The following is a 14,857-nucleotide window of genomic DNA, read 5'->3' on the forward strand; positions in this document are numbered from 1 at the left end:
TAATCAACCTATAAAAGAAGCAACAGAAACTCTGAATAATAGTGTGTATATATATGTGTATATATGGAACCAAATTCACAATGAACACCTTACAAAGGAACATAGCTCCACTGTTGAATTCTATCGGATATTTCAGGAAGAAATTGTACCAATCTTATGCAAACTTGTTGAAAAACAAAGGAGAAGAAAATACTTGCCAACTAATTTTTTGATGCCAGCATTACCATAATGCCAGAAGCAGACCAAGACACTACAGGAAAAACATTCTGTAGATCTCATGCACACAGACACAAAGTCCTTGACAATATCTTAGCAAATTAAATCAAATACTATATAAATAGGATAATACATAGATAATACCAAGTAGGATTACCCCAAGGATGCATATTTGGTTTAACTTTCAAAAGTCAATCAATGTAATTCATCATATTAACAGAATAAAGGAGAAAACTGATCATCTCAACAGATGGATAAAAAGCATTTGCTAACATTCAACACCTATTTATGATAAAAAAGAAAGAAAGAAAATTGCCGGCAAGCTAGGAATAAAGGGAGTTTCCTAAATCTGATAAAGGTCATCTACAAAGAACCTGCAGCTGAAATCATGTTTTGTGGAGAAGTATTGAATATTTTCTCCTAAGCAAAATAAGACAAAGATTTTCACTCTCATCACATCTATTCAAATAATGAACCAGAGGTTCTTGCCAGTGTAGCATAGCATGGACAAGAAACAATAGGCAAAGACATTGAAAACAGAAAATAATCTGTCATGATACCTAGACATTGAAAATCCTAAGAAATGTACTAAAAAGCTTTTAGAAATAAGAGAATTTAGAATAGTCAAATGATACAAGGCCAATACAGAAAAAGCAATTGTATTTTGTTAAGTATGAATATTGTAACTATTCCTGAGTTAAACGTAAAATAAAATAAATATGCCCCTTTAATAGCATGAAAGAAGATGAAATATTTAATGTAATTTAATAAAATATGTGTAAGACTTGTCCATTGCCACCTAAAATAAATTGATTGATAAAGAGATCTATATATGGAAAGGTATACCATGTTCATTGGTTAGAAGACTCAGTGTTATTAAGATGTCAGTTCTCCTTAAACTGATCTAAAGATTTAACAAAATCTCAATTTAAATCCTGCCAAGCTTTTTTTTTTGAAACTTACAAGTTTATTTTAAATTTATTGGGGAATACAATAAGCTTAAAATAGCCAAAATGATTTTGAAATGAACAACATTGGAGGATTTACACTAACTTCTTTTTAAAATTTCTATAAAGAAGGGTTTCTTAACCTGGACACTTTTGCCATTCGGGGCTAAAGAACTCTTTCTCTTGGGGAACTTTCCAGTGCATTGTAGTATGGTTAGTAGCATCATTGGCCTCTATTCAGTAGACGCCAGTAGCATCTCCCACTCCCTATAGTTGTGACAACTAAAAATGTTTCCAGACATTGCCAGATGTCCCCTGCAGCCTAATCATCCCCAGTTGAGAACCATTGCTATAAAGTTACATAATTATGACACCGTGGCATTGGCCAAAGGATAAAAATAAAGACCATTGGAACAAAATAGTGCAGAAATGGAGCAACACATAGAGTCTATTGATTTTTTTTACACGGCACCAAAATAAATTGAAGGGGAAAGGATAATCTTTTCAACAAAAAGTTCCAAACAACTGGATATCCATATGGAGAAAAATACACTTCAACTCTTACTTCACAGCCTACACAAAAATTAATTCAAAATAGATCACATTCCTAAATGTAATACCTAAAACTTCAAGAAGAAAATATATGAGAAAATATTTATGACAATGGAATAAGCAAAGATTATTTTTAAAAATCAGATCACTACTGAAGTGCATAAACCAGATAAAAACTTTGTAATTGCACTTCATCAGAATTAATAATTTCTGTTCTTTTAAAGACAGTTAAGAAAATGAGAAGCAATGCCATCAGACTGGGAGAAAATATTCATGATATTTACAAAGGACAAAGAACTTACATCAAGAATATATATTAAAAAATCACAATGCTTATGTATGAGCATCTATAAAGAATACATAAAGAACTGTTACAGTTGAATAAAAATACAAGTAGCCTAAATAAAAAAAAAGGCAAATGATTTGAACAGACACTTCACAAAAGAAGCTAAACAAATGGTCAAGGTGAAAAGATGTTTAGTATCATTAATCAAAGAATGACTAATTATAAACACAATGAAATGCCACACATAATAGAATGGCTAAAATTAAAATGACTGACAATACCAAGTGTCCATGAGAATGTGGGGCAACTGGAATTCTAATGCATTGTTGGTGGGAATGAGAACCAGTACAAGTACGTAGAAAAACAACTGGGCAGTTTGCAATCAAGTGAATGAGCATCTTCCATAGGACCCAGTGATTGTACTTCTAGCTATTTACTCAAAAGATATGAAAATATATATCCAATCAAAAAGTTGTACATAAATGTTCTTGGCAGCTTGATTCATAATAGCCCAAAATTGAAATGACCCAAGTGTTCAACAACAGGTGAATGGATAGACAAGTTGTGGTATATTCACATAAAAGAATATTCCTCAGCCCTAAATAGGAACAGATTTGTATACATGATATACCATGTGTAAGTTTCAAAAACACTATGCTTAGCTCAAGAAACCAATCACAAAAGAGTATATATTGTATGATTCCATTTCTATGAAATTCCATACCATAAATCTATTTGTAGAAGCATGTAGGAACATTTTGGGGTGATAGAAATGTTCTACAACTTTATTTGGATATTCCTTAGTTGAGTGAATACATTTATTAAACCACATCCTTTTAAAACGTGTAGATTTTATTGTATGTAAATTATATCTCAATAAAACTATAACACAAAGGATTAAATGGGAATAAAAATAAATTCTTTTTCCAAATTTATGTGAAATACCTTCATAGAGTTAATAAGTTCTCTGGGATGTAGCCCCAAAATGGATTTTCCTTTTTTTCTTCCTTCATTTCTGATTCTTCACAGATGATACAAAATGAAAGGAAAACTTTAAAAAAAATTTCTGGCAGGAGGCATGCTTGTTTTGACTCTTAAACTCTGTGTAGGTATTTATATATTTCTTTAAATAATATGAACTTTCTTATTAACTTATTTGATGAAAACAACCAATTTCATTATTCTCATTGTAATTGAAATAATTTGACTTCTTTAGATAGGAACTCAATTGTTATTGGTTTCTTCAATAACAAGCTGGATATATATTCTTTTAATTTTTGTTTTTAGTTATCTGTTTTGAAAAATGCTACATCGAAATATTTATAATAATAATTATAGATAATTTATAATTACTTACTGAGAATGCACACATGTATATATTTACACATTTTTTTTTAATAAAAACAAAACAAGAAATCTATGCAGTAATAATTACTCAGAAGCAACCTGCGCAGAGCTTGTCCTGGAATACTGTGTATTTTGATTGCTGGAGTTCTACTGCCCTCTGCTGATTGCTACATCCTTATCGATAGCTCAATGGAATTCATAGGAACTATGTGACTCCTTGCAAATACATGAAGACTAAACACAAAAAAGAGTAATAACCTCAGAATTAACCCCATCAGTTGATCTCAATTCTATTGTGTATCATATCCACTAAAGGAGAAACATGAATGTACATAGGGTTAGGATTGCTTGGAATGTAACTCTTTAAAATGTGAGGAGACCTTAGAAAAGAGATGCCTTCTCAATTTATTAAAGTCAAATGTGAGGCTCCCAAAATTGAAGTGATTTTATCCAGTTAAACTCAATGATACAGTGATGAATCCAGAAATAAAATACAGAGCTTGTCTTTATTTAAATGAAGCTTAGCCAGAATTCACCTCTGCTGAACACATTATCACACACTGTCCAAATTATTTGTAAAAACCAGATAGCAGAAAGTAATATGAAAAATACTTAAATGTAGCAACTTTTTTTCAGGTACTCTTAAACACTATAGACAAAGAGTTTCTTTCTCTTTATTTCTTTCTCTCTGTCTCTCTTTCTCTCCCTCTCTGTCCCTCTCCTTTTCTCTTTGAGTATCAGAGCACTAATTACTGAAGACACTGATTATGACCAATGGGGACAGCATGGAGTCAAGTTAAAGAGCCTGGACTTTGGCATTAGATGTGTATTTTAATCCCATTTCTACCACTGATAAACCATGATTCTTAGGCAATTTATTTAATCTTCCTAAACCTTGAGGGTTCATCAGTAAACTGGAGATGGAAATAATGGCATGATATCATGCCAGGATTGTAAGTATTAAATACAGTTATGAGTGCTCAGTTACGTTCACTTAAAAAATAAATATTATAAATAGAAAAAACAGAATTTGTACAAGAATTTAAAGTGATTATGTACACAATGGGTTTAGGAAATATCTAGTACATACTGAGATCAATAAAATGTAGGGAGTTGTATTATTACCACTAATCCTGTGTTACAGTTTCATCCCAAAATATTGTACTTACTATTTTTTAATATTCATTGTGGCTGGCCCAACATTTGATATTTAGTATATTTCATAAAATTTCTCCCAAAGCCAAAGTGAGATCTGTGAAATTTGTAAGTCATATGATTTAAGGATATTGAGAAGAACTTCCCTTTCTCAAGATTAAAATTAGTGCTTCCATCAGTCATATTATAGTGGATAAAAGTCTCAGCGTGCCTTTGGATGAAATGCTGATGATTTCATTTTAATGCAATTTTTGTTTGGAAGGAGGAACACGTAAATCTGTGTCATTCTCTATTGATGTACATATTATAGACATGAACCAGGTGGTTTAAAAAAAGAAGGCAGAGAAGGGAGCAATGGAATTGGGTGCTGATTGGAGTGATGGGCATGCAGCTCAGGTCGAGATCTTGGGATGTAGGATGTTCTTTGCTACTGGGGTATCTAGCAACTAACTTAGAAGCAACTAAGCCCCTCAGCTGACAAAGAAAGGAAAATTTTGTGTGCATACCAGCTTGTTATATACACGTCTATAAATACTCCTTATGTAACCATCTGCATCTATATTAAACTTAAACATGAATTTGTACTGATGTCTCAAACTGTAATCCATAACCACATGGATTATTCTAGCTCCCCCTCCCCCAGCCCTTGCTTGTCTGTAAACTCCCACTCCAACAGTGAGAAATCTGGCTGCCACCATCTGCCATTCATTACTTAATTGTTCATTTCCAGTATGCATTTGTATCAGTACCAAAACTGTTAGCCCTGTACCCCCATGGGAAAGATCTTTATCAACTGGAGCACAGTGTTTATGCCCATGTGTTTTGCCTTAAGTCTTGCAGACTCCATTTATATCCAAAGTTACTTAGGTCAGTACCTTTTCCTTCCATGCCCTTCTGTGAGATTGTTTCCTATGTTTGTCACCATCTGGATCCGTCCCAGCCTCCACAAATCTCCTAAATGATTTGTTTTTTAATTTGCATACATTAGGTTAAATCTTTGTAGTATAAAGCTCTGTGGGTTTTGATAAATGTATAATGTCATATATCTACTCTTAGGGTATCATAGAGAAAAATTTCACCACCCTAAAAATTCCCTGTGTTTCACCTATTTGACTCCTCCTTGGAACTCCTGGCAACCACTGACTTTTTCACTGTCTCTATTGTTTTGCTTTTTCCAGAATGTCATATAATTGAACATATAGTATATAGCTTTTCCAGACTTGCTCTTTCTTTTAGCAATATGCATTTAAAGTTCCTCCGTATCTTTTTGTAGCTTGCTAGCTCATTTCTTTTTTATCACTGAATAATATTTCATTTTATGAATGTACCACAGTAGGTTTATCCACTCATCTATTGAAGGTTGTCTTGACTATTCACACTTTTTAATAATTATGAATAAAGCTGCTATACAAATTGACCAGCAATGAATGAGAATTCCTGTTGCTCCACATCTTAATCAGTATTTGGTTTTGTCAGTTTTTTAGATATTAGCCATTCTAATTGATGTTTAGTGGTTTTAATTTGCAACTCCCAAATGACCAATGATGTTGAACACTTTTTCATATGCTAATTTGCTAGGTGTGTGTCTTCTTTAGTGAATTATCTGTTCAGAACCATTGCCTATTTCTAAATTAGGTTGCTTTGTTTACTTACTATTGAATTTTAAGTGTTCTTTACACATTTTGGATATAAGTCCTTTATCAAAAATGTGTTTTGGAAATTTTTCCCAGTTGGTGGTTTTTCTTTTCATTCTCTTAACTGACTTACTCTGTCTAAAATCCAACTTAATCAATCTTTTCTTTTATGCATCATGCTTTTGGAGTTGTATCTAAAAACTCATTACCAAACCCAAGGACATATAAATTTTCTCCTTTGTTTTCTTCTAAAAGTTTTAAAGTTTTGCATTTTACATTTAGGTTTATGATTCATTTTGAGTTAATTTTTGTGAAAGGTCTGTATCTACATTCTTTTTCTTTTGGCATAGGGATGTCCTATTGTTTCAGCACTATTTGTTTAAAAGACTATCCTTTCTCCATTGAATTGCCTTGCTCCTTTGTCAAAGATAAGGTGACTATATTTTTGTGTGTCTACTTCTGAGCTCTCTATTCTGTCCCATTTATTTATGTGTTTATTCTTTGCCATTACCAGGAGCCATCTTGATTACTGTAACATTATAGTAAGTCTTGAAATCAGGTAGTGTGAGTTCTCCAAACTTGTTGTTCTTTTCCTTCAGTATTGTGTTGGCTCTTCTTGATATTTTGCCTTTCCATTTAAAGAATAACATGCTGATGTTTTGACTGAGATTGTGTTGAATCCACAGATCAAGCTGGTAAGAAAAACTGACATCTTAATGAGTCTTCCACTCACAAACATGGCATATTTCTCCATTTACTTTGATCTTCAATTTCTTTCATTAGATGTTTTTGTAGTTTTCCACATAGAGATCTTGTACGTATATTGTTAGATTGATACATAAATTTTGGGGGGTGTTATTTTAAAAGCTGCTTTATTTTATTTCAAATTTCAGTTGTTCATTGCTGGGAATCAATTGAATTTTGTACATTAACCTAGTATCCGGTGACCTACAACCAGTTTTTAGTTCCAGAAATTTTTTTTTGTCAGTTCTTGGGGATTTTCTACATAGATTATCATGTCCCCTATAGCAGTGTTCGTTCTCCTTCATTCTTTTTTCTTTTTCACCACACTGGATAATGTCAATCAATCTGTCTTCAAGTTTGCTAATTCTTTCTTCTGCCAGTTCAAATCTGCTATTGAGTTTCTCCAGTAATTTTTTTTGTTTCAGTTATATTGTAATTTTTAACTCTAGAAATTAGTTTTTTATAATTTTATCTCTTTATTTGGTTAGACATAATTGTTATGCTTTAATTCTTCAGTGCGTTGAACATATTTTTAATAGCTGAATTAATATCTTTTCTGCTAAGCCCAACATCTGGGTTCCCTCAGAGACATTTTCTGTCCGCTGCTTTTTTTTCTGTATATGCACTATAGTTTCATCTTTCTTTGTGTGTTTCATAATTCTTGTTGAAAACTGGACATTTTATATAAGACATTGTAACAACTCTGGTATCAGATCCAGCCCCCCTTATGGTTGTTTTGTTTTTGTTGCTATTTGTTGTTATTGCTGTTGTTTTTTTCATTGCTACTTATTTGTTCCATGTCTTTCCTGGACTAATTCTGTAGATGCTTTATTCACTGCAGTGTACCACCATGACTCCTCCCCTAGCTTTCTTGTGTGTTTAAATTCTTGTTTTTATGTTTAAGCCTGGTTTCCTAGGAGTCATCCCTGGGTCAGTATAATTTAGTGGTCAATAGTGAACAGTCAGAAGATTCCTAAATGCCTGAGCCACTGCTTGCCAGGGGGAACTGTAGATGAAGTCATACCTACAAACTTCAGGTAGCTTACAAATCATCCTTAGCTTTCACTTCCTGCCTGAAGAGGGCCTCCGGTCAGCTAGACGTAAGTAACAGGGCCTTGTTTTTTCCTGGGTCTCTCCTGGGGGTACACAGACCTTCATCTGCATGCAGACTTCTAGATCCCCAGAATATGTGGTGGCTTTTCAAAGTTCCCTGTGATTGTCTCTTTCTTCAAGTTTTCCTTTTAAGTATTTTGTCAGGCTCTTGTTTGTCTCAACTGAAATCACAGCCTGAGGCAGCTGCAGTATTACCAGCAGACTGTTATTGTTTTCGGTTTTTCAGTAATGCCCTGGGGATGGAGGTTTTTTGTTTTTTATTTTTGTTTTGTTTTGTTTTTTGCAGAACTGAGCTCAGAGTCAAATAAAATAATGACAACACTCTGGGAATGGAAAATTTTCAGGAAGCTGCCAGTTTTTTCAGACTATTGACTGCTCTGGGGATACATCTTTTAATGGAGTCCAAAAGAGGTCAGGCCTTACTGTTGGCTGTGAGTCTACCAGCTTTTCTTAGCCACCATACCACCTGACTGAGGAGGGAAGGAGGATGGGAATAGCCCCAATTAAAACATCACAGACTCCACTGTTCTTACTGAGGTTCAGCAGTTTTTCTTGAATAAACACTTTGTTTGCTCTGTTCTTTTCAAATTCAAAGAGTTCTGGGATGGTTAAGTTTAATTGTTATATTTTCATTGTGTTTGTGTGAGAGTGGGTTCACTGAAGGCCTTACTCTGTCATTCCAGAAGTCAATATTCCTGAAATTCATATAAACTAAATCATATTATACCTGGTTCTTTGAGTCTTCTCTCTTTGGTTCATCATTATATCTGTGATAGCCATCCATGTTGTTATGTGTAACAGTTGCTTGCTTTTTATTGCTGTGTAGTATTCCCTTTTATGAATATACTATAATTTATTTATTCTATTGTTCATGAACATTTGTATTATTTTCAATTTGGGGTTGTTGTAATATGAAAATTCTTATGTTTTTGACAGACATAAACACTCATTAAGTATATACCTAGAAGCAGAAATACCATATCATAAGATAGGAACATATTTAGTTCCAATAGATTTTGCCAAACGGTTTTTCTAAGTCATTATAAAAATTTGTCTACCACCAGCAACTTATGACTATGTTTATATTAATAATTACCATTAATTTTGCACATACACATTTCTGTATAAATTTATTTAACAAAGTTTATAGCAATTCAGTATATTTATCCTTCTCTTGGAAATGACAAAGACCTTATACCTTATATTGCTTTAACTGCCAATTAAGCTGTGCCATTTTGTTGCTTAGTTGTTTTAGATTTGTCTGTTTTTAATAGTCATACACACAAAATTTTTTTGATGATCAACAATAAAGTTTGCTAATACATTTTTCACTGTTTCTGTTGTTGTTGTTATTGTTGTTGTTTGTATCCTACTCTGTCTTTCTGGATTCACTATTCCTTGCTGAAGTACATGTTTTAATAGATATTTTAATTAGAGTCTATGGGTCCCCCAAAATCACAGTCTTTTAATACTTCAAAATGGTTAATTTTTGCCCTCATCATTTAATAGTAATTTTATCTACTCTATAATTCTTGAGCAACGATTATATTCCCTCAGCACTTTGAATGTATTTCTCCATATTCTTCTAGCATCTATTATCACCACTTTTATATAAGACTGCTGTTAGTCTAACTCCAGTTACTTTATAGGTAGTCTGTCTTTTCTCTCTGTTAGCTTTTAAAATATTTCCTTTTGTTTGTAATGTTTTTCAGATTTACTATGATGTGTCTGTATCTTTCATTTTGCTTAGTAATCAGAATATACTTTTATTTTTTAGTATTCATACTTTAATTCTAGATACATTTTAAATATTATCCTTTCTTTGTCATTCTCTGCTTTTTTTCTGAAATGGCAATCAATTTCTTCTGAAATGCCAATTAATTCATGCTTCTCAATCTACCTTCCATGTACCTTGACCAATTATTTTTGTATCTACACATATCTTCACGTTTTGTTCCTGGTGGTGTCTTTGTTGCTATCATATATTCATTCACTAATTTTCTCTTCTGCTGTGAACTATCTAGAGTATACTCCCCTTTATATGTGTATGTGTTTATTTCAATGATTGTGTTCACTATCAAGATTTTACATTGATATGTTTTGTTGCTTCGTTTCTCATAATGTCTTATTCTTGAATAAAATATTAAAGATGGAATAAATTCCATCCTTTATCACTTTGAGGAACTAAATATACTTTTTAAAAATTTCAATCTATTCCATACAATTATTTTCACATGTAATTAATTGATATTCTAATTATAGGATTCTTGGTTGTATTTGTTAGTATTCTATGTCTTCTTACATTTTGAAATTTTGGTTTGCAGGCTCATTTTGGCAGAGCAGTATTTTTGTTTGTTCATATTCTCTCCTTCTTCACCCTTCTATACAGCAACTAGACCCTCAAATGAGAACCAGGACTTTAATTAATGACGTCTTAATGCTCCGGTTTGTGATTACGTTGAGGATGACAACAAGTCAGTGTGCAGTTTAGTTCAGTTCTGTATTAGGAGGCTGTTGTCTGCTTCCTCCTTCCCGTTTTGGCTTGCAGCTTGCTAAAATCTTTAGGTGGTGGTCAGTAGCAGTCTCTTTGGCTCACTTTCATGAGAGGGTTTGAGGATGCTACTGCTACACCTCCTGGATTCTCTCTGTGAGCCTAGATCCCGTACCTCCGTCATGCGGGACACTCTGAGTTCTCATCACTTGTAAGAGCTGAGTTGTCTGCTTTGACTTGTAGTGTAGCACCACACTTCACTTTGAGTATTAGTTCTATTTCTTGTGCAAATAACTATTTGCCTTGTTTTTGGATACTATATTTTTACTTTGTTTTTACGTATTTTATATATTATTCCTACAAAATAGAGTAGGTGCTGCCATATATTATCCTACTCTGTTGGTTGCCTTAATGTCTTGCACTGAGGTTGAGCTCGATTCCGCCATTCTTTGAGTCAGTTTCCAAATTTCAAGTCATTTTTCTTCCTTTTAATGCTTGTCTGCTTGCTTCAGTTTTTCATTAAACAAACATTTCTCACAATTTTAACAAATTAATTAGGGTACAGAAAAAAATGTGGTGAAATATATGAAAAATACGGTGCTTACATAAGACAGAGTTTATTTTTCTACTACATAGCAATCCTGAGGTAGGCAAGAGGGTCAAGGTGGGCAGATGGCTAGTCTGTCCTCAACATTTGGCTTTCACTGATAGATTCCAGGGATCATGGCAGTGGTGTGTCATCTTCTAGCCAGCAGAAAGTGAGGACAGGACTAGAGATGCATTCTTCAAATTTTGCTGAGAATTGGAACAACATACTTTCTTATATCTGTACCAAACAATTCTAAAACCAAGTATATTTTCTTCTTTCTGCACTAAGCATTATTGGCATCATAAATAAAGTAATTAACAAACTGCTTCAGGAAATAATTGCTCCTGAAAGATAAGATGGTGAGCCAATCAAAACTCCTTACTCTGAAGACAAACAACTTTTTAGTCAAGACTTGCTTTAATATCCTTGTCTTGGTTGTACTCACCAACCCAAAGTTATTACATCATCAATATTGCCTTATTTCATCTATTCTTTGCCTTACAAGATCCATCTTAAAATCATCCAATACCAGCCCCTAAAGGTCTAAAGATATTCTTCCCTCGACTCTCCTTATTAAGATACTACTGTTCAGATGGTGTTGTTTCTTGATGTCGTAGGTTTAATACACTTAGCCTTACTTGATTAACAAGTTTTTCTAGTGGTATTTTAGGGAGTCCATAGTCAATATTATTAAGCACAATAACTGAAAATGGCACAGATCAGTTCTTCTCAAATTCATAGGCCAGAAGTTTGTCACACGGCTATATTTAGGTCAAAGCTGGGAACTGTAGTATTTGGTTGTGTAGATCTGTGTCCAGTAATAAAAATATATCATTGTAGAAGAAGGAAAAAAGGATACTGGGAGACTATCAGTAGTGTGTGATAGTCAACCTCTGATTATTGAAATATTCATATTTATTCTTCTTCCCACTCATTGACCCTTTCCCAAGGAAGACTCACAAAATCCCTAGCTAGTTTTATCTAGCTCATGCCATATTATTTGGATAATATTCAGAGTTCTCCATTAGGTCTGGATATGGATCTAACAATGTATAAAATAACAGACAATTAACAGTTTCCTTGCTTTCCATGTTCAGTAGTGGATAAAAAAATAGGATAACTATAACCTCCCATTTTGAAAAAGGACAAATGAAAAAATGCTATCATAACAATAATGAGTTCCTGGGAAGCAGAAATTGTGAAGACTCTTTGTCAAACCAGTGGAATAAGTTTTTTGGTTAGTACCTGTGTCTACTCTCTGGGAAGAATTCCCTTATCCACTGTCCTCCATAAGTGCTGAGGACTCTTGCTTGTCCACTATTGTCTTTGGCCACATCTAAAGTTTGCATTGGGGAGAATGCATGCTTGGGGGGCTACATGATCTCTTTTTACAGGTTCAAGGATTTCCTTAGGGATTGAACAATTACAGATTTTTGTAATATAGGTTTAAAATATCTTTGTCAATACAAGTACCTCAAAACTGGTCTATTTGTTTGCAGTCAGTTTCAGGTGAATTAACTACAGCCAAGGATCTTGTCTAGTCACAGATCTTAAACTTGCCCAAATCTTTTTTTTTAGTTACTGGCCTCTGGAGCTGGCCCATCTCTTTCCCTCTATTTAATAGCAACTACCTTGAGGCTGTCTGAAACAATAGGGATTGGAAATCAGTACCTTCAATCTAATCTGTGATCTGGGCTGTGTTCCTCCGTTGTCTGGCCAAGATCACTTGAGTCAGACAGAAGGTCCTCTAAAATGACTCAAGCCTCAATCTTATCTCATTATGTTTAGATTTTAGCAACCTTAGCTTTCCAACACTATGCAGGTCAAAATTACTTGCCTCCCCTCACAGTTTATTTAGATTCCAGGCTGCAGGCAGAGTCTTCTCTATTGGAGCATATTTTCCACCATCTCTGCTTGAAACTCCTCTCATGAGTTTCTCTACTTCTCTCCTATTACTTGTCTAAAAGGTACAAACCGTCAGGCAACATACACCAATAGTCTGAATCTTTCTGATGAGTTCACTAAAGTATGGATTTGGTTTTCTTTCCAAATTATCAGAGGTAACAGTTTTAACATATTTGATTAATGGCTATAATATAATAAGGACAATTGGATTTCCAGTTAGTAATTTCAGCAATTTCTATGTTCTCAACACCTGCTGCTTGCCTGCTAAGTCAATTGCACACGTTTACCTTTATATTACTTCAACATTCTCCTTTTTGTACAAATCTTTGCTTTAATTAGATGTCAAACACAATGACTTATTTAAAAAAAAGATAGACATTTATTTTCCTCTCATGTAGTGTTCCAGATGCAGGCAGTTTATCCAGAGTAGGTAGACATCTCTGCCATCCTCAACAAAGGGCTCCTACTTAAGGCTTTTAAATAGCTTCTCTTGTTCTCACCAACTCCCAGCCAGTAGGAAAGGGAAACAAGCAACAAAGGCACATACAATTGTTTCAGGGGCAAAGTTCAAAAGGAGCATATATCTCCTTTGTCCACATCCTATTGGCCAGAATTTAGTCACATTACTGCAACTAGCCACCATCAGGGCTGAAGAATTTATTCTTTAGTGGCGTGGCCATGTGCAGAGCTATAACTCTAATACCATGAAGAAAGGGGAAAACAGGTATGCAAGGGTAACCAAGAGTATTCCGCAGGGAGGCACCATGGCACAGGTAAAAAGCAGACTTTGGCGCCAGGAAGCTCTGGTTTGATGTCAGTCATTTCACTTAGATAAAAGGAAATTATAAGGATTCCGCTCTACTAAAATCCCACTTCTAAAAGTAAAATTTGTATCACAGCCCCTAGATTGGGTAGCCAAAAATATCACCTGATCTTGGCCTCTAAAGACCTATATTGGATCAGGCTTACCTAGCTGGACCAATAAGATTACCTTTTTCAGGAATGGAGAATTGAAACAAGCCTAACAAGGTGAACCAAGCAAAATCTTTCTCCCATAATGGAAAACAGAGAATATGCAAGAACGTGGTTGTGCAGAAGAATCATTGTCTGTTGACAGAAGTGAGCTGATTAAAGGGGCAAAGACAAGGGACTGTGCATACCATGCAGAAAGGGTGAAGAAGAGAGTGGTTGATGACCAATCTCCAATTTTCATGAGTCCTGACTCTACATCCTGGGCTTCGTTTCCATGAGATTTCTCTATATCATGCAATAAACGTGTTTTTTTTTCCTTGAGCAATTTGTTTTTTTTTCCCTCATCAGCAAATATTTTCTGGTTTAAGAAGTATTACTGCGACCTCAAGATCTCTCAGTCTAACTCATAGAAATATACAAACAAGCAAATATTGTAGTTCAGATACTTAATGCAATGCCACCAGAGAGGGAACAATTTATCTCAGAAGATCAGGGAAGCTTAGCCTTGAAGGTGAATGGATTTTATCACTTGGAGTAGGAAAAGCAAGAGAGCCATAGGGTAGGGCAGAATTTCTCAGATGAGAGCATATTTATGGAAGAGAAAGTAATTCCAGGTGTTCAGAGTTTTATCTGTTCCATAAATCTCAGTGAACACTGAGAAATTTCTCTTTTTAAAGCTCAGAATTTGATATAGCATGGATTTCAGATTTCTGTCCCAATATGTTTACTTCCTGGAAGTATTAGAAATGTCTTTATTAATATACAGGGCAGTGCCAGTACGATAATGAAGGGCGGGCTACACAACATATGTAAAGTTCTACAAGTCCCTAGTCCTCCTTGTTTTATTCCGCTTTGTTTTATGTTAGGTGGGGTATTATATAGGAAGAAAAAAGTGGCCTTGTTTTT

The sequence above is a fragment of the Diceros bicornis genome, chromosome 11 (genome assembly GCF_020826845.1).
Source record: "Diceros bicornis minor isolate mBicDic1 chromosome 11, mDicBic1.mat.cur, whole genome shotgun sequence".
Taxonomy (NCBI): domain Eukaryota; kingdom Metazoa; phylum Chordata; class Mammalia; order Perissodactyla; family Rhinocerotidae; genus Diceros; species Diceros bicornis.